Consider the following 20,676-nt stretch of genomic DNA (forward strand, 5'->3'; position numbering starts at 1 on the left):
TCAAGGTAAGTACTCTGTGAAAGACCAATGAGGCGTCTCGATCTATCTCTATAAATCTTGATGCCTAATATGTAAGCAGCTTCACCAAGATCCTCCATTGAAAAACACTTGTTCAAGTGGGCCTTTATGCTTTCCAAGAATTCTATATCATTTCCCATCAACAGTATGTCATCCACACACAATATGAGAAATGCTACAGATGAAGGAAATATGCCCTAGAGGCAATAATAAAGTTATTATTTATTTCCTTATATCATGATAAATGTTTATTATTCATGCTAGAAATGTATTAACCGGAAACATAATACATGTGTGAATACATAGACAAACAGAGTGTCACTAGTATGCCTCTACTAGACTAGCTCGTTAATCAAAGATGGTTATGTTTCCTAACCATGGACAAAGAGTTGTTATTTGATTAACGGGATCACATCATTAGGTGAATGATCTGATTGACATGACCCATTCCATTAGCTTAGCACCCGATCGTTTAGTATGTTGCTATTGCTTTCTTCATGACTTATACATGTTCCTATGACTATGAGATCATGCAACTCCCGTTTACTGGAGGAACACTTTGTGTGCTACCAAATGTCACAACGTAACTGGGTGATTATAAAGGTGCTCTACAGGTGTCTCCAAAGGTACATGTTGGGTTGGCGTATTTCGAGATTAGGATTTGTCACTCCGATTGTCGGAGAGGTATCTCTGGGCCCTCTCGGTAATACACATCACACAAGCCTTGCAAGCATTGCAACTAATGAGTTAGTTGTGAGATGATGTATTACGGAATGAGTAAAGAGACTTGCCGGTAACGAGATTGAACTAGGTATTAAGATACCGACGATCGAATCTCGGGCAAGTAACATACCGATGACAAAGGGAACAATGCATGTTGTTATGCGGTCTGACCGATAAAGATCTTCGTAGAATATGTAGGAGCCAATATGAGCATCCAGGTTCCGCTATTGGTTATTAACCGGAGACGTGTCTCGGTCATGTCTACATTGTTCTCGAACCCGTAGGGTCCGCACGCTTAAGGTTTCGATGACAGTTATATTATGAGTTTATGAGTTTTGATGTACCGAAGGAGTTCGGAGTCCCAGATGGGATCGGGGACATGACGAGGACTCTCGAAATGGTCGAGACATAAAGATTGATATATTGGAAGCCTATATTTGGATATCGGAAGTGTTCTGGGTGAAATCGGGATTTTACCGGAGTACCGGGAGGTTACCGGAACCCCCCGGGAGGTTTATGGGCCTTAGTGGGCCTTAGTGGAAGAGAGGAGAGGTGGCCAGGGCTGGGCCGCGCGCCCCTCCCCCCTAGTCCGAATAGGACAAGGAGAGGGGGGCGACGCCCCCCTTCCTTCTCTCTCTCCTCTTTCCCCCCTCCCGAATCCTATTCCAACTAGGAAAGGGGGGGGGAATCCTACTCCCGGAGGCAGGGGACCCCTAGGGACACAAGTTGATCCACGTGATCATATTCTTAGCCGTGTGCGGTGCCCCCTTCCACCATAGTCCTCGATAATATTGTAGCGGTGCTTAGGCGAAGCCCTGCGACGGTAGTACATCAAGATCGTCACCACGCCGTCGTGCTGACGGAACTCTTCCCCGACACTTTGCTGGATCGGAGTCCGGGGATCGTCATCGAGCTGAACATGTGCTAGAACTCGGAGGTGCCGTAGTTTCGGTGCTTGATCGGTCGGGCCGTGAAGACGTCCGACTACATCAACCACGTTGTGCTAACGCTTCCGTTGTCGATCTACAAGGGTACATAGATCACACTCTCCCCTCTCGTTGCTATGCATCACCATGATCTTGCGTGTGCGTAGGAATTTTTTTGAAATTACTACGTTACCCAACAGTGGCATCCGAGCCTAGGTTTTATGTGTTGATGTTATTTGCACGAGTAGAACACACGTGAGTTGTGGGCGATATAAGTCATACTTCTTACCAGCATGTCATACTTTGGTTCGGCGGTATTGTTGGACGAAGCGGCCCGGACCGACATTACGCGTACGCTTACGCGAGACCGGTTCTCCCGACGTGCTTTGCATAAAGGTGGTTAGCGGGTGACAGTTTCTCCAACTTTAGTTGAACCGAGTGTGGCTACGCCCGGTCCTTGCGAAGGTTAAAATAGCACCAACTTGACAAACTATCGTTGTGGTTTTGATGCGTAGGTAAGATTGGTTCTTGCTTAAGCCCGTAGCAGCCACGTAAAACTTGCAACAACAAAGTAGAGGACGTCTAACTTGTTTTTGCAGGGCATGTTGTGATGTGATATGGTCAAGACATGATGCTAAATTTTATTGTATGAGATGATCATGTTTTGTAACTGAGTTATCGGCAACTGGCAGGAGCCATATGGTTGTCGCTTTATTGTATGCAATGCAATCGCACTGTAATGCTTTACTTTATCACTAAGCGGTAGCGATAGTCGTGGAAGCATAAGATTGGCGAGACGACAACGATGCTACGATGGAGATCAAGGTGTCGCGCCGGTGACGATGGTGATCATGACGGTGCTTCGAAGATGGAGATCACAAGCACAATATGATGATGGCCATATCATATCACTTATATTGATTGCATGTGATGTTTATCTTTTATGCATCTTATCTTGCTTTGATTGATGGTAGCATCATAAGATGATCTCTCACTAATTATCAAGAAGTGTTCTCCCTGAGTATGCACCGTTGCGAAAGTTCTTCGTGCTGAGACACCACGTGATGATCGGGTGTGATAGGCTCTACGTTCAAATACAACGGGTGCAAAACAGTTGCACACGCGGAATACTCAGGTTATACTCAGGTTATACACGCGGAACACGGAGACCGAAAGGTCGAGCGTGAATCATATAGTAGATATGATCAACATAGTGATGTTTACCAATGAAGCTACTCCATCTCACGTGATGATCGGACATGGTTTAGTTGATTTGGATCACGTAATCACTTAGAGGATTAGAGGGATGTCTATCTAAGTGGGAGTTCTTTAAGTAATATGATTAATTGAACCAAAATTTATCATGAACTTAGTACCTGATAGTATCTTTCTTATTCATGTTTGATTGTAGATAGATGGCCCGTGCTATTGTTCCGTTGAATTTTAATGCGTTCCTTGAGAAAGCAAAGTTGAAAGATGATGGTAGCAATTACACAGACTGGGTCCGTAACTTGAAGATTATCCTCATTGCTGCACAGAAGAATTACGTCCTGGAAGCACTGCTGGGTGCCAGGCCTGCTGCTGGAGCAACACCAGATGTTATGAACGTCTGGCAGAGCAAAGATGATGACTACTCGATAGTTCAGTGTGCCATGCTTTACGGCTTAGAATCGGGACTTCAACGACGTTTTGAACGTCATGGAGCATATGAGATGTTCCAGGAGTTGAAGTTAATATTTCAAGCAAATGCCCGGATTGAGAGATATGAAGTCTCCAATAAGTTCTATAGCTGCAAGATGGAGGAGAACAGTTCTGTCAGTGAGCATATACTCAAAATGTCTGGGTATAATAATCACTTGATTCAATTGGGAGTTAATCTTCCAGATGATTGCGTCATTGACAGAATTCTCCAATCACTGCCACCAAGCTACAAGAGCTTCGTGATGAACTATAATATGCAAGGGATGAATAAGACTATTCCCGAGCTCTTCGCAATGCTGAAAGCTGCGGAGGTAGAAATCAAGAAGGAGCATCAAGTGTTGATGGTCAACGAGACCACTAGTTTTAAGAAAAAGGGCAAAGGGAAGAAGAAGGGGAACTTCAAAAAGAACAGCAAGCAAGTTGCTGCTCAAGAGAAGAAACCCAAACCTGGACCTAAGCTTGAAACTGAGTGCTTCTACTGCAAGCAGACTGGTCACTGGAAGCGGAACTGCCTCAAGTATTTGGCGGATAAGAAGGATAGCAAGATGAACAAAGGTATATGTGATATACATGTTATTGATGTGTACCTTACTAATGCTCGCAGTAGCACCTGGGTATTTGATATTGGTTCTGTTGCTAATATTTGCAACTCGAAACAGGGACTACGGATTAAGCGAAGATTAGCTAAGGACGAGGTGACGATGCGCATGTGAAATGGTTCCAAAGTCGATGTGATCGCAGTCGGCACGCTACCTCTACATCTACCTTCGGGATTAATATTAGACCTAAATAATTGTTATTTGGTGCGAGCGTTAAGCATGAACATATCTGGATCTTGTTTGATGCGAGACGGTTATTCATTTAAATCAAAGAATAATGGTTGTTCTATTTACATGAGTAATATCTTTTATGGTCATGCACCCTTAAAGAGTGGTCTATTCTTATTAAATCTCGATAGTAGTGACACACATATTCATAGTGTTGAAACCAAAAGATGCAGAGTTGATAATGATAGTGCAACTTATTTGTGGCACTGCCGTTTAGTTCATATCGGTATAAAGCGCATGAAGAAACTCCATACTGATGGGCTTTTGGAACCACTTGATTATGAATCACTTGGTACTTGCGAACCGTGCCTTATGGGTAAGATGACAAAAACACCATTCTCCGGTACTATGAAGAGAGCAACAGATTTGTTAGAAATCATACATACAGATGTATGTGGTCCGATGAATGTTGAGGCTCATGGCGGATATCGTTATTTTCTCACCTTCACAGATGACTTAAGCAGATATGGGTATATCTACTTAATGAAACACAAGTCTGAAACGTTTGAAAAGTTCAAAGAATTTCAGATTGAAGTTGAAAATCATCGTAACAAGAAAATAAAATTCCTACGATCTGATCGTGGAGGAGAATATTTGAGTTACGAGTTTGGTGTACATTTGAAACAATGTGGAATAGTTTCGCAACTCACGCCACCTGGAACACCACAGCGTAATGGTGTGTCCGAACATCGTAATCGTACTTTACTAGATATGGTACGATCTATGATGTCTCTTACTGATTTACCGCTATTGTTTTGGGGATACGCTCTAGAGACGGCCGCATTCACGTTAAATAGGGCACCATCAAAATCCGTTGAGACGACGCCTTATGAACTGTGGTTTGGCAAGAAACCAAAGTTGTCGTTTCTGAAAGTTTGGGGCTGCGATGCTTATGTGAAAAAGCTTCAACCTGATAAGTTCGAACCCAAATCGGAAAAATGTGTCTTCATAGGATATCCAAAGGAAACTATTGGATACACCTTCTATCACAGATCTGAAGGCAAGACTTTTATTGCTAAATTCGGAAACTTTCTGGAGAAGGAGTTTCTCTCAAAAGAAGTGAGTAGGAGGAAAGTAGAACTTGACGAGGTAACTGTACCTACTCCCTTATTGGAAAGTAGTACATCACAGAAATCTGTTTCTGTGACACCTACACCAATTAGTAAGGAAGCTAATGATAATGATCATGAAACTTTAGAACAAGATACTACTGAACCTCGTAGATCAAGCAGAGTGAGATCCGCGCCAGAGTGGTACGGTAATCCTGTTCTGGAAGTCATGCTACTAGATCATGATGAACCTACGAACTATGAATAAGCGATGGTGAGCCCAGATTCCGCAAAATGGCTTGAAGCCATGAAATCTGAGATGGGATCCATGTATGAGAACAAAGTATGGACTTTGGTTGACTTGCCCAATGACCGGCAAGCAATTGAGAATAAATGGATCTTCAAGAAGAAGACGGACGCTGACGGTAATATTACTATCTACAAAGCTCGACTTGTCGCAAAAGGTTTTCGGCAAGTTCAAGGGATTGACTACGATGAGACCTTCTCACCCGTAGCGATGCTTAAGTCTATCCGAATCATGTTAGCAATTGCCGCATTTTATGATTATGAAATTTGGCAGATGGATGTCAAAACTGCATTCCTGAATGGATTTCTGGAAGAAGAGTTGTATATGATGCAACCAGAAGGTTTTGTCGATCCAAAGGGAGCTAACAAAGTGTGCAAGCTCCAGCGATCCATTTATGGACTGGTGCAAGCCTCTCGGAGTTGGATTAAACGCTTTGATAGTGTGATCAAAGCATTTGGTTTTATACAGACTTTTGGAGAAGCCTGTATTTACAAGAAAGTGAGTGGGAGCTCTGTAGCATTTCTGATATTATATGTGGATGACATATTACTAATTGGAAATGATATAGAATTTCTGGATAGCATAAAGGGATACTTGAATAAGAGTTTTTCAATGAAAGACCTCGGTGAAGCTGCTTACATATTAGGCATTAAGATCTATAGAGATAGATCAAGAAGCTTAATTGGAATTTCACAAAGCACATACCTTGACAAAGTTTTGAAGAAGTTCAAAATGGATCAAGCAAAGAAAGGGTTCTTGCCTGTGTTACAAGGTATGAAGTTGAGTCAGACTCAATGCCCGACCACTGCAGAAGATAGAGAGAAAATGAAAAATGTTCCCTATGCTTCAGCCATAGGCTCTATAATGTATGCAATGCTGTGTACCAGACCTGATGTGTGCCTTGCTATAAGTCTAGCAGGGAGGTACCAAAGTAATCCAGGAGTGGATCACTGGACAGCGGTCAAGAACATCCTGAAATACCTGAAAAGGACTAAGGATATGTTTCTCGTTTATGGAGGTGACAAAGAGCTAATCGTAAATGGTTACGTCGATGCGAGCTTTGACACTGATCCGGATGATTCTAAATCACAAACTGGATACGTATTTACATTAAACGGTGGAGCTGTCAGTTGGTGCAGTTCTAAACAAAGCGTCGTGGCGGGATATACGTGTGAAGCAGAATACATAGCTGCTTCGGAAGCAACAAATGAAGGAGTCTGGATGAAGGAGTTCATATCCGATCTAGGTGTCATACCTAGTGCATCGGGTCCAATGAAAATCTTTTGTGACAATACTGGTGCAATTGCCTTGGCAAAGGAATCCCGATTTCACAAGAGAACCAAGCACATCAAGAGACGCTTCAATTCCATCCGGGATCTAGTCCAGGTGGGAGACATAGAGATTTGCAAGATACATACGGATCTGAATGTAGCAGACCCGTTGACTAAGCCTCTTCCACGAGCAAAACATGATCAGCACCAAGGCTCCATGGGTGTTAGAATCATTACTATATAATCTAGATTATTGACTCTAGTGCAAGTGGGAGACTGAAGGAAATATGCCCTAGAGGCAATAATAAAGTTATTATTTATTTCCTTATATCATGATAAATGTTTATTATTCATGCTAGAATTGTATTAACTGGAAACATAATACATGTGTGAATACATAGACAAACAGAGTGTCACTAGTATGCCTCTACTAGACTAGCTCGTTAATCAAAGATGGTTATGTTTCCTAACCATGGACAAAGAGTTGTTATTTGATTAACGGGATCACATCATTAGGTGAATGATCTGATTGACATGACCCATTCCATTAGCTTAGCACCCGATCGTTTAGTATGTTGCTATTGCTTTCTTCATGACTTATACATGTTCCTATGACTATAAGATGATGCAACTCCCGTTTACCGGAGGAACACTTTGTGTGCTACCAAACGTCACAACATAACTGGGTGATTATAAAGGTGCTCTACAGGTGTCTCCAAAGGTACATGTTGGGTTGGCGTATTTCGAGATTAGGATTTGTCACTCCGATTGTCGGAGAGGTATCTCTGGGCCCTCTCGGTAATACACATCACATAAGCCTTGCAAGCATTGCAACTAATGAGTTAGTTGTGAGATGATGTATTACGGAACGAGTAAAGAGACTTGCCGATAACGAGATTGAACTAGGTATTAAGATACCGACGATCGAATCTCGGGCAAGTAACATACCGATGACAAAGGGAACAACGTATGTTGTTATGCGGTCTGACCGATAAAGATCTTCGTAGAATATGTAGGAGCCAATATGAGCATCCAGGTTCCGCTATTGGTTATTGACCGGAGACATGTCTCGGTCATGTCTACATTGTTCTCGAACCCGTAGGGTCCGCACGCTTAAGGTTTCGATGACAGTTATATTATGAGTTTATGAGTTTTGATGTACCGAAGGAGTTCGGAGTCCCGGATGGGATCGGGGACATGACGAGGAGTCTCGAAATGGTCGAGACATAAAGATTGATATATTGGAAGCCTATATTTGGATATCGGAAGTGTTCCGGGTGAAATCGGGATTTTACCGGAGTACCGGGAGGTTACCGGAACCCCCCGGGAGGTTTATGGGCCTTAGTGGGCCTTAGTGGAAGAGAGGAGAGGTGGCCAGGGCTGGGCCGCGCGCCCCTCCCCCTAGTCCGAATAGGACAAGGAGAGGGGGGCGGCGCCCCCCCTTCCTTCTCTCTCTCCTCTTCCCCCCCTCCCGAATCCTATTCCAACTAGGAAAGGGGGGGAATCCTACTCCCGGAGGGAGTAGGACTCCTCCTGGCGCGCCCTCTCCTGGCCGGCCGCACCCCCCCTTTGATCCTTTATATACGGAGGCAGGGGACACCCCTAGGGACACAAGTTGATCCACGTGATCATATTCTTAGCCGTGTGCGGTGCCCCCTTCCACCATAGTCCTCGATAATATTGTAGCGGTGCTTAGGCGAAGCCCTGTGACAGTAGTACATCAAGATCGTCACCACGCCGTCGTGCTGACGGAGCTCTTCCCCGACACTTTGCTGGATCGGAGTCCGGGGATCATCATCGAGCTGAACGTGTGCTAGAACTCGGAGGTGCCGTAGTTTCGGTGCTTGATCGGCCGGGCCGTGAAGACGTACGACTACATCAACCACGTTGTGCTAACGCTTCCGTTGTCGATCTACAAGGGTACGTAGATCACACTCTCCCCTCTCGTTGCTATGCATCACGATGATCTTGCGTGTGCGTAGGAATTTTTTTGAAATTACTACGTTACCCAACAACAGAGCTCCCACTCACTTTCTTGTAAATGCAGGCATCTCCATAAGTCTGCGTAAACCCAAACGCTTTGATCATCTCATCAAATTTTCCAATTCCGAGATGCTTGCACCAGCCCATAGATCGAGCGTTGGAGCTTGCACACCTTGTCAGCATTCTTAGGATCGACAAAACCTTCCGGCTGCATCATATACAATTCTTCCTTAAGGAAACCATTAAGGAATGCCGTTTTGACGTCCATTTGCCATATCTCATAATCATAGAATGCGACAGTTGCTAACATGATTCGGACGGACTTCAGCTTCGCTACGGGTGAGAAAGTCTCATCGTAGTCAACCCCTTGAACTTGTCAATAACCCTTAGCGACAAGCCGAGCTTTATAGAGGGTTACATTACCATCCGCGTCTGTCTTCTTCTTAAAGATCCATTTATTTTCTATGGCTCGCCGATCATCGGGCAAGTCAGTCAAAGTCCATACTTCGTTTTCATACATGGATCCTATCTCGAATTTCATGGCTTCCAGCCATCTGTCGGAATCCGGGCCCGCCATCGCTTCTTCATAGTTCAAAGGTACACTATTGTCTAACAACATGATTTCCAGGACAGGGTTGCCGTACCACTCTGGTGCGGAACGTGTCCTTGTGGACCTACGAAGTTCAGTAGCAACTTGATCTGAAGTTTCATGATCATCATCATTAACCACCTCTCTAGTCGGTGCAGGCACCTCAGGAACATTTTCTTGAGCCGCGCTACTCTCCGGTTCAAGAGGCAATACTTCATCTAGTTCTACTTTCCTCCCACTTACTTCTTTCGAGAGAAACTCTTTCTCTAGAAAGGATCCATTCTTGGCAACAAAGATCTTGCCTTCGGATCTGAGGTAGAAGGTATACCCAATAGTTTCTTTAGGGTATCCTATGAAGACGCATTTTTCCGATTTGGGTTCGAGGTTTTCAGGTTGAAGTTTCTTGACATAAGCATCGCATCCCCAAATTTTTAGAAACGACAGCTTAGGTTTCTTCCCAAAACATAATTCATACGGTGTCGTCTCAACGGATTTCGACGGAGCCCTATTTAAAGTGAATGCGGCAGTCTCTAAAGCATAGCCCCAAAAAGATAGCGGTAAATCGGTAAGAGACATCATAGATCGCACCATATCTAATAGAGTGCGATTACGATGTTCGGACACACCGTTACGCTGAGGTGTTCCAGGCGGCGTGAGTTGTGAAACTATTCCACATTTTCTTAAGTGTGTGCCAAATTCGTGACTCAAGTATTCTCCTCCACGATCTGATCGTAGAAACTTGATTTTCCTGTCACGTTGATTCTCAACTTCACTCTGAAATTCCTTGAACTTTTCAAAGGTTTCAGACTTGTGTTTCATTAAGTAGACATACCCATATCTACTTAAGTCATCAGTGAGGGTGAGAACATAACGATAGCCACCGCGAGCCTCAACACTCATTGGACCGCACACATCAGTATGTATGATTTCCAATAAGTTGGTTGCTCGCTCCATTGTTCCTGAGAATGGAGTCTTGGTCATTTTACCCATGAGGCATGGTTCGCACGTGTCAAATGATTCGTAATCAAGAGACTCCAAAAGTCCATCTGCATGGAGCTTCCTCATGCGTTTGACACCTATGTGACCAAGGCGACAATGCCACAATTATGTGGGACTATCATTATCAACCTTACATCTTTTGGTATTCACACTATGAATATGTGTAACATTACGCTCGAGATTCATTAAGAATAAACCATTCACCAGCGGGGCATGACCATAAAACATATCTCTCATATAAATAGAACAACCATTATTCTCGGATTTAAATGAGTAGCCATATCGAATTAAACGAGATCCTGATACAATGTTCATGCTCAAAGCTGGCACTAAATAACAATTATTGAGGTTTAAAACTAATCCCGTAGGTAAATATAGAGGCAGCGTGCCGACGGCGATCACATCGACCTTGGAACCATTCCCGACGCGCATCGTCAATTCGTCCTTCGCCAGTCTCCGCATATTCCGCAGCTCCTGCTTTGAGTTACAAATGTGAGCAACCGCACCGGTATCAAATACCCAGGAGCTACTACGAGTACTGGTAAGGTACACATCAATTACATGTATATCACATATACCTTTAGTGTTGCCGGCCTTCTTGTGTGCTAAATATTTGGGGCAGTTCCGCTTCCAGTGACCACTTCCCTTGCAATAAAAACACTCAGTCTCGGGCTTGGGTCCATTCTTTGGCTTCTTCCCGGAAGCTTGCTTACCGGGCGCGGCAACCCCCTTGCCGTCCTTCTTGAAGTTATTCTTACCCTTGCCTTTCTTAAACTTAGTGGTTTTATTAACCATCAACACTTGATGTTCCTTTTTGATCTCCACCTCCGCTGATTTCAGCATTGAATATACCTCAGGAATGGTCTTTTCCATCCCCTGCATATTGAAGTTCATCACAAAGCTCTTGTAGCTTGGTGGAAGCGACTAAAGGATTCTGTCAATGACCGCTTCATCCGGGAGATTAACTCCCATCTGAGTCAAGCGGTTATGCAACCCAGACATTTTGAGTATGTGCTCACTGACAGAACTATTTTCCTCCATCTTACAACTGAAGAACTTGTCGGATACTTCATATCTCTCGACCCGGGCATGAGCTTGGAAAACCATTTTAAGCTCTTCGAACATCTCATATGCTCTGTGTTGCTCAGAACGCTTTTGGAGCCCCGGTTCTAAGCTGTAAAGCATGCCGCACTGAACAAGGGAGTAATCATCAGCACATGAGTGCCAAGCGTTCATAACGTCTTGGTTCTTTGGGATGGGTGCTTCACCTAGCGGTGCTTCTAGGACATAATCTTTCTTGGCAGCTATGAGGATGATCCTCAGGTTCCGGACCCAGTCCGTATAGTTGCTGCCATCATCTTTCAGCTTGGTTTTCTCTAGGAACGCGTTGAAGTTGAGGACAACATGGGCCATTTGATCTACAAGACATATTGTAAAGATTTTAGACTAAGTTCATGATAATTAAGTTCATCTAATCAAATTATTCAATGAACTCCCACTCAGATAGACATCACTCTAGTCATCTAAGTGAAACATGATCCGAGTCAACTAGGCCGTGTCCGATCATCACGTGAGACGGACTAGTCAACATCGGTGAACATCTTCATGTTGATCGTATCTTCTATACGACTCATGCTCGACCTTTTGGTCTTCCATGTTCCGAGACCATGTCTGTACATGCTAGGCTCGTCAAGTCAACCTAAGTGTATTGCGTGTGTAAATCTGGCTTACACCCGTTGTATTCGAACGTTAGAAACTATCACACCCGATCATCATGTGGTGCTTCGAAACAACGAACCTTCGCAACGGTGCACAGTTAGGGGGAACACTTTCTTGAAATTATTACGAGGGATCATCTTATTTAAGCTACCGTCGTTCTAAGCAAATAAGATGTAAAACATGATAAACATCACATGCAATCAAATAGTGACATGATATGGCCAATATCATTTGCTCCTTTTGATCTCCATCTTCGGGGCTCCATGATCATCGTTGTCACCGGCATGACACCATGATCTCCATCATCATGATCTCCATCATCGTGTCTTCTTGAAGTTGTCTCGTCATCTATTACTTCTACTACAATGGCTAACGCTTTAGCAATAAATTAAAGTAATTACATGATGTTTATGTTGACACGTAGGTCATAAATAAATTAAGACAACTCCTATGTCTCCTGTCGGTTGTCATACTCATTGACATGCAAGTCGTGATTCCTATTACAAGAACATGATCAATCTCATACATCACATATATCATTCATCACATCCTTTTGGCCATATCACATCACACGACACATGCTGCAAAAACAAGTTAGACGTCCTCTAATTATTGTTGCAAGTTTTTACATGGCTGCTATAGGTTTCTAGCAAGAACGTTTCTTACCAACGCCAAAACCACAACGTGATATGCCAATTTCTATTTACCCTTCATAAGGACCCTTTTCATCGAATCCGATCCGACTAAAGTGGGAGAGACAGACACCCGCTAGCCACCTTATGCAACTAGTGCATGTCAGTTGGTGGAACCAGTCTCACATAAGCGTACGTGTAAGGTCGGTCCGGGCCGCTTCATCCCACGATGCCGCCGAATCAAGATAAGACTAGTAGTGGCAAGTAAATTGACAATATCGATGCCCACAACTGCTTTGTGTTCTACTCGTGCATAGAAACTACGCATAAACCTGGCTCATGATGCCACTGTTGGGGAACGTAGCAGAATTTTAAAATTTTCTATGCATTACCAAGATCAATCTATGGAGTCATCTAGCAACGAGGGAGAGGGGAGTGCATCTACATACCCTTGTAGATCGTGAGCGGAAGCGTTCAAGAGAACGGGGTTGATGGAGTCGTACTCGCCGTGATCCAAATCACCGATGACCTAGCGCCGAACGGACGGCACCTCCGCGTTCAACACACGTACGGTTGGGAAGACGTCTCCTCCAACTTGATCCAGCAAGGGGGAAGGAGAGGTTGATGGAGATCCAGCAGCACGACGGCGTGGTGGTGGAAGCAGCGGCGATCTCGGCAGGGCTTCGCCAAGCTTAGCGAGAGGGAGAGGTATCACGGGAGGGAGAGGGAGGCGCCAGGGGCTAGGGTGCGGCTGCCCTACCTCCCCCCACTATATATAGGACCCCTAGGGGGGCGCCGGCCCTAGGAGATGGGATCTCCAAGGGGGGCGGCGGCCAAGGGGGGTGGCTTGCCCCCCAAGCCAAGTGGGGTGCCCCCACCCCTAGGGTTTCCAACCCTAGGCGCAGGGGGAGGCCCAAGGGGGGCGCACCAGCCCACTAGGGGCTGGTTCCCCTCCCACTTCAGCCCATGGGGCCCTCCGGGATAGGTGGCCCCACCCGGTGGACCCCCGGGACCCTTCCGGTGGCCCCGGTACAATACCGATTACCCCCCGAAACTTTCCCGATGGCCGAAACATGACTTCCTATATATAAATCTTCACCTCCGGACCATTCCGGAACTCCTCATGACGTCCGGTATCTCATCCGGGACTCCGAACAACTTTCGGGTTACCGTATACTAATATCACAACAACCCTAGCGTCACCGAACCTTAAGTGTGTAGACCCTACGGGTTCGGGAGACACGCAGACATGACCGAGACGACTCTCCGGTCAATAACCAACAGCGGGATCTGGATACCCATGTTGGCTCCCACATGCTCCTCGATGATCTCATCGGATGAACCACGATGTCGAGGATTCAATCAATCTCGTATACAATTCCCTTTGTCAACCGGTACGTTACTTGCCCGAGACTCGATCATCGGTATCCCAATACCTCGTTCAATCTCGTTACCTGCAAGTCACTTTACTCATACCGTAATGCATGATCCCGTGACAACCACTTGGTCACATTGAGCTCATTATGATGATTCATTACCGAGTGGGCCCAGAGATACCTCTCCATCATACGGAGTGACAACCCAACAGACACTTCCGGAGATACCCGTAGTGCACCTTTATAGTCACCCAATTACGTTGTGACGTTTAACACACCCAAATCACTCCTATGGTATCCGGGAGTTGCACAATATCATGGTCTAAGGAAATGATACTTGACATTCGGAAAAGCTCTAGCAAACGAACTGCACGATCTTTGAGCTATGCTTAGGATTGGGTCTTGTCCATCACATCATTCTCCTAATGATGTGATCCCATTATCAATGACATCCAATGTCCATAGTCTGGAAACCATGACTATCTTTTGATCAACGAGCTAGTCAACTAGAGGCTCACTAGGGACGTGTTGTGGTCTATGTATTCACACATGTATTACGATTTCCGGATAACACAATTATAGCATGAACAATAGACAATTATCATGAACAAGGAAATATAATAATAACCATTTTATTATTGCCTCTAGGGCATATTTCCAACAATGTGCGTGAGACGCTTACTGACCTATGCCACTTTTTTGATGCTATCTCTCGAAAGTCGATCAGTGTGAAGCAACTCCATAGGCTACAGGAAGAGATCGTTGTCATACTGAATGAGCTAGAGATGTACTTCCCGCCCGTGTTCTTTGATGTCATGGTGCATCTATGTGTCCACATCGTGGACGACATCATCGACCTAGGGCTGACATTCCTGCATAGCATGATGCCGTTCGAGAGGATGACTGGGGCCATCAAAGGATTTGTTCGTAACATGTCCCATCCAGATGGAAGCATAGCCCAGGGATATCTGACCAAAGAGTGCATCTCTTTTTTTGAGAGTTATCTGACCAAAGACCCTGTTGTTGGTTTGCCCGTCAACAAGCACTATGGAAGGCTCGAAGGCGAAGGTCACACCAACGGTCATAGGGATGTGAATGTGTTACGCTTGGGCCGACAAAACGACCTTGACAGGGCAAACTTAGTAGTGCTACAACACCTAGATGTGCTAGAAGATTTCATGACACTTCACAAAGAGACCATCACAAAGAAGTACCGTGACCGTGGGGTGCACAGGACGGACGCTGAAGTTATTAGAGAGCACAACTCCACTTTCGTGTGTTGGTTGAAAGAGCGAGTTCTGGCTAATCCCCCGGAAGAATGTTGTCCGAACGGAACACTCATATACGCCTTAGCACACGGCCCCTCGACCAACCTCGCGACTTATCAAGCATACGATATCAACGGATACACGTTCTACACGGAGGAGAAAGATATAAACAGTGATGACCAAAACTCAGGGGTGACCATGGAAGCCATGACCGGGAATGTAATTGAAAGATATTACGGAAGGGTCGAAGAGATATGGGAGCTTAACTACTATGGATTGCATAGCGCGACGATATTCCGTGTTAGATGGGCTAAGAATGTACAAAGATAAAACCGACATTTCACTACCATGTGTATACCCGACTCCGATAGCGGTACCGTCAACGCCATCGCCAAAAATGAGCCATGGGTACACGCTAAACACGTCACATAATGTTTCTTCATAACTGATCCGATCAATCCCAGCCGTGTTGTCGTGAGGAGAAGCAAAAGGAGCATTGCCGGAATGGATGGAGTCGCCAACGAGGAAGACTACGACCAGTACGGTGATCCGATGAGGGAAGATGATGCTGATGACGATGAAACATACGTCAAAATAAGAATGAAGATTACATTACCTACGAAAGATCGTAATCCCTGGAGAAGGAAAAATCACGACCATGGGCTCAATTATTTGACAACGAACAAAAGAGGGAAGAATATTAGTCTAAAGCGTCGTCGTCGCCCAAGCTAACAAACTAATCCACAAATTTTGTGTGTGTCTAGCTATTTTGTATACCGCCGATAGCGGTCAAATAATGTAATATATATTATACTAATTAAAAAGAAAAAGAAAGGAAGTTTTGCAAAATGAAATGAAAGAAAAATAAAATAAAAATAAAATAAAAAGGAAGGAAGTTTGTGGAATATGGAAAACAAAAATAAAAAGAAAATAAGTTTGTGGAATATGAAAAAGAAAAAGAAAAAGGAAAAGAAAAAAGTTAACCGTAGTGCGTTTTGTCTAGGGCAGCGCTATAGCTAACTTAGCTATAGCACGTTTTGCCAACACACGCTGTAGCTACAAAAAGAAAAAAGAAAAAAAGAAAAAGAAAAAGAAAAATTAGCAGTAGCACGTTTTGTCTAGGGCAGTGCTATAGCTAACTTAGCTATAGCGCGTTTTGCCAACACGCACTGTAGCTACAAAAAGAAAAAAGAAAAAAAGAAAAAGAAAAATTAGCAGTAGCGCGTTTTTTCTTGGGCAGCGCTATAGCTAACTGAGCTATAGCGCGTTTTGCCAACACGCGCTATAGCTAAGTTGCCTACAGCACCGTCGCCATAGCTTCTATCTCTTTCCTCTCTCCCACTCACTGCTCGTCGATCCCCTTTGCTCTGACAGAGAACCCGTCCACGCGCCGACGCCGATGCCGCACCGCCCACTCGCCATAGCCACCGCCGACGCCGCACCACCGATGCCGCACCGCCCACTCGCCGCACCGCCCACGCCGCCGCCGCTCCAGCCCCAACCTCAGCCCCGACCCCAACCCCGACCGGACTCGACCTCAGCCTCGACCCCGACACCGGCCACCGACCCCCTCCCGCTCCGGTACGGCCCCCGCCCCCTCTTCCTTCCTCTCCTCGGGCTCCAATCCTGCCCTGTGCAGCTATGAAATATCTCTCTCTCTGCAGATCAACAAGGCTCAGCGGCCTGACCCCTCAGCCCCGGCGACCCCGACCACGACATTGACGTCCTCAACCCCGACGACGCCACCCCCTCAGCCCCGGTGACCCTGACCCCGATGCGCAGTGAGCCACCCTCTTCCTTTCCTCTCCTGTTCTTCAATTAGGGCCAATTTTTTCTATGTAGGGGTCCAAATTGAGTTCATGAGCAGTGGCATTTGTTAGTTCATGAGTAGTGAGCCATTTTGGCATTGGAGAAAATTGCAAGAACAATGCTTCATTCATTGATATTGGCAGCAATATGGCTCACTGATATGTACTGGCAGCAATGCTTAGTGTTAGTTAGTTGTTAGTGTTAGCCCAGAGAATTAAAATGAGCTTTGACAGAATATTGAAATGAAAATTAGCTTATGTTACTTTGTTTTTAAATGAAAGTCCGTGATGTTTGTGATGTTTGCTTATATTGTGTATATGTCAGCAACAACAAAAGTCTGTGATGTTTGTTTCAGCTTCTTAGAGTGCTGTTAAAAAAGTGACCTATGTTTTGCCAGAAATGTTGATTCATTTCCATTCCTGCAAATTTCAGGCGCTCTATATGTGCACTTTCTAGCAAAGGTCATGCCGAAATTTTCCATGAATTTCGGCATGACTTGTGCTAGAAAGATGTACATATCGAGTGCTTGAGATTTGTCGCGACGGGAATGAAACGACATTTCTGGCAAAACAAAGCTCACTTTTTTTGTCATTATTCACTTTATTATATAAAGCTCGATAATTTGCGGTGAACCCTAGGAAACATGACCGACACCGATGAGGTCGGAGGTTCTCAGTCCCAATTAGGTCGAGCACACGCCTACCTCGACTTTCTGGCGGATCAGGAGAGACAGCAAGCTGGGTGTCCGGACTGCCTTGTCATGACGGATGACGACGGTGGTGGCGCCGGCGCCGACACTGATGCCACCAACGACACCGACACTGAAACTAGCGCTGATGATGTTCCTAACTACAACACGGAAGGTGGTACCTCCCAAGCCAGTGAGGGAAAGAATGAAAAGAGGACACGCCGCCAAAATGAGCTCGGCACCGGAAGACTGGTGGTCACGGTGGTGCACCCTGGCGAGTTTGAGCCAATAGAGCCACGAGAGGTGGCAGCGTGTTACGGCAACCAACTAGCATGCATCCTACGGGATACCGCTAACATCAACACCACAAAAATACGGAAGAACGAACATTTGAAGAAGCTGCTTCTAACTAGGTTGCACGCAAGATTCCTGTTCCCCGGTCGGAAGGACAATGTCGACCCATGGGATGATGAGGGCATGAAAAAAAAATCAACAACAAAGCCCTAGGGAAGTTCAGCGATGCATTGAGCGCTTGAAAAACTAGGGTGAAAAGGGCGATTCAAGTAGACCATGAAACCTACGCTGAGATTGTTGCAGACAATCCAAAAATTATGATAGAGGACTTTGAAAGGTTCAAGGAGACTTGCAATGAAGAAGCTGCCAAGGCCAGGTCGGAGAGAGGCAAGCAGCTGCAGGCAAAGAACATGGGGAACCACCGCCTTGGAAGTCGTGGTTACACGGGAAAGAGGCCCGTGTGGGCTAAGGAGGACGCAGAACGTGAACGTCAGGGGATCCTAGACCCATTGGCTGAGTTCGCCGACCAGCAGGAGCACGACTTCATTAGGGCCCGATTCTCGTGGGACCCCAAGAAGAAGATTTTTTTTCACCGACGAGCCAACTAGGGAATTCATGAGAATACTGGTAATTATCCTTTTACCACCTTACATATTAGGTTCTGATCAACGAAGTTTACTACATTCTAGTCGCATTCGTAAATGATTCACGGTCCATTTTGCAGAGAGACCAACACAAGCTTGCGGTCGAGCGCGACTCTTCGACTCAGTCATCGGCGAAGTACAAGTGGGACACTCCTTTCAACCGGGCCATGAACATAATGATGGGACACCTGCCCGGCCAGCGGCCGTAATATGGACGTGTGCACGGCGCCGGGGATGGCGCCGCGTGGAAGTACTATTATAACGAGGACCCCGAGGCCTAAAGACAGAGAAAGAAGTTCAGTCAAGTGACTATCGACGAGAAGGTGGCGCGGGCGATGGAGAAAGCAAAAGCTGAGACCAAAGCTGAGATAATCGCCGCCTGTAGAGATGATATGGTGGCTGCCTTTACAAGCTTGATTCCAACAGTGGTCACGTGGGTGCAACAAAATCCAAACGCGCCACCAAGTGATTTTCCCATGCCCAGCTTCACCGGGAGCAACTCAATGAACACCGCACCCATACCCATACCTAGTATGGCAACCACACCCGCACCTCCTCCAGTACCTGCTCCTGCAACCAGCTCTGACAGCAGCCCTAGCTCCGTCTCTGGCTTGAATGTTGGGCCATCGACATTGGCTGAGCTCGACACCCTCACGATAAATACGCGTCACACCTTCATCAACTCAACTAATTAATTAATCTTCAGTTGTCGTTCTTTTTGGATCTCTAACGCCGCACGTATATGTCTTTGTAGGCCGACTCCACTCCGTGCACCCTCCTTTACAACATGAAGGGCGGGTTGGTGGATGTGGGGAAGGGTACTATAGTGAAGCCTAAGGATCGATTGTTTCACCGCCGGCAGATGCCTGATAACGCCTTAAGGGTCTCCATGGCGAGTGTGAAAGCGGGCTATGAGGGTCTCCCTCGTCTGATATAAACCGATGGAGAGGATGACGAGACCCCCACACAGCTTGGCCAATGCAAAAATTGGCCGATCCTGTGGCCGAAAAATATTCTTCGTGTCGAGGTGGTTGGGAGCACACCAACGGGACCTCAGGAAGGTATGACCACAACCCCTCCTACACAAGTACAACCATCGTCTGTGCTACTTGCTGAGATCGAGAGACACGAGGAAGGAGGGCCAACCGTTCCAGCAAATGATGCCATCTGCCCCATGGAAGAGGATAGGGATCATGACATGGAGGAGGCCGATGACCCTGACCAGTATTTCAATACTGCCTTTGATAACGAAGTAACAATGAGTCAACCATATGAATATGAGATGCATGTACTAGAGCCGGAACATCCTCGGGAGTGCAAGAAGTCTTTGTTCATGCAATCCTCGCAGGACGCGCCTCCTGTCGTGGGTTTGTCACGTCAGATGTCCTTGTGAAAGAACTAAGTCGTGGAGCCATCGCAATGGGTTAGCTTAAAAGGGTTAAACCGGACAAGGGGACACGGTGAGTTTATACTAGTTCGGCCCCTTCGGTGAAGGTAAAAGCCTATGTCTAGTTGTGATTGGTATTGCTACGGTTTCGATGACCAGGGGCGAATCCGCTTTGACTGGCCCTCAAGTTGTTGTTTCTTGTCCTCAAATCGTGGCTGGGTCGTCCCTTTATATACACAGGTTGACGCCCGCTGGTTTACAGAGTCCCGAGGCTGGATCATAGAGGTGTCCGGCTCGGTCTCTATTCCTCTAACTTACAATACAAGTTTACATGATAAAGTCGGTTCAAAACTATAGGCTTTAATCCGTCTTTGGGCCTTGGGCCTTCTTAAAGCGCCAGTATCTTGCCATCTTCATGGGCTTCAATCTTCATGGAGCTAATCCGGCCATGCCTAGCCGGTTTACC

This window comes from Triticum urartu, chromosome 1A, assembly GCF_056163025.1.
Source record: "Triticum urartu cultivar PI428250 chromosome 1A, HENAU_Tu73, whole genome shotgun sequence".
Lineage (NCBI taxonomy): Eukaryota > Viridiplantae > Streptophyta > Magnoliopsida > Poales > Poaceae > Triticum > Triticum urartu.